Source organism: Lupinus angustifolius, chromosome LG11 (genome assembly GCF_001865875.1).
Source record: "Lupinus angustifolius cultivar Tanjil chromosome LG11, LupAngTanjil_v1.0, whole genome shotgun sequence".
Lineage (NCBI taxonomy): Eukaryota > Viridiplantae > Streptophyta > Magnoliopsida > Fabales > Fabaceae > Lupinus > Lupinus angustifolius.
In genome coordinates, this window is record NC_032019.1 from 5,895,879 (window position 1) to 5,897,172 (window position 1,294).

Here is a 1,294-nt window from a genome sequence, read left to right on the forward strand (position 1 = left end):
GAAAGAATGTGAGTTCTCCCATCATTGACATTTCGAATTCCCCCTGCATCATCTCAGAAAATTCTTTACAGAGAATATCATTAGTAGATCCAAAGATTATGTCATCAACGTAGATTTGAACAAGTAATACATGATTTTCTGATCTACATATAAAAAGCGTTGTGTCAACCAAGCCTCTTTCGAACCCTTTTTCCAAAAGAAACCCTTTTTCCAAAAGAAAGGTACTTAGTCTATCATACCAAGCTCTAGGAGCTTGCTTAAGACCATAGAGTGCCTTTTTGAGTTTAAACACATGGTTCGGTTATTTAAACTTTTCAAAACCCGGCGGTTGATCAACATAAACTTCTTCTTAAATGTAGCCATTCAAGAAGGTGTTTTTTACGTCCATTTGAAATAATTTGAAATTCATAATAGATGCAAAGGAAAGAAGCATTCTGATGGCCTCTAATCTAGCTACAGGGGCATATGTCTCATCATAGTCGATAGCTTCCTCCTGGTTGTAGCCTTTGGCTACCAAGCGTGCCTTATTTCGAATGATTAAGCCTGATTCATCTAGTTTGTTTCTAAAGACCCATCTGGTACCAATCACAGGATGATTTTTAGGTTTAGGGACCAAGCCCCAAACATTGTTACGTTCAAACTGGTTTAGCTCTTCTTCAGTGTACATCCTCAATGGCCTCATCAATGGTCTTTGGCTCAATCTGAGATACAAAAGCTACAAAGTTACAAAAGTTTCGTAAGGAACTACGGGTTACCATTCCGTAGATATGTCACCTATTACTTTATCGATTGGGTGAGCTTTCTTTGTTTTCCAAACAGTTGGCATATCTGAATGCTCCTCAGATCTGGTCTGACCTTCTTCATCGGTTGCTTTCTCATTATCCATGTCTTTTGAGTATGCTTCCTCTATAGCACCTGCAACATCATCAGACACGACCTTTCTCTTCTCTTTTGAAGAAGATTCGTCAAGTTGAACATGGATAGACTCTTCTACTTACATTGAATATTTATTAAACACTCTAAAGGCTTTTCTATGCATCGAGTACCCCAAAAATATTCCTTCATCGACTTTTGAATCAAATTTTCCTAAAGCCGGCTTTCCATTATTTAAGATAAAACATTTGCATCCGAAAGCGTGAAGATGGGATATGTTTGGTTTACAGCCTTTCAAAAGTTCATAAGGAGTTTTATTTATATCAGGCCTTAGAAGTACTCGATTTATGACATAGCATACAGTATGCACTGCATCTGCCCAGAAATATTTGGGGATTTTACTTTCATTAAGCATGGTTCT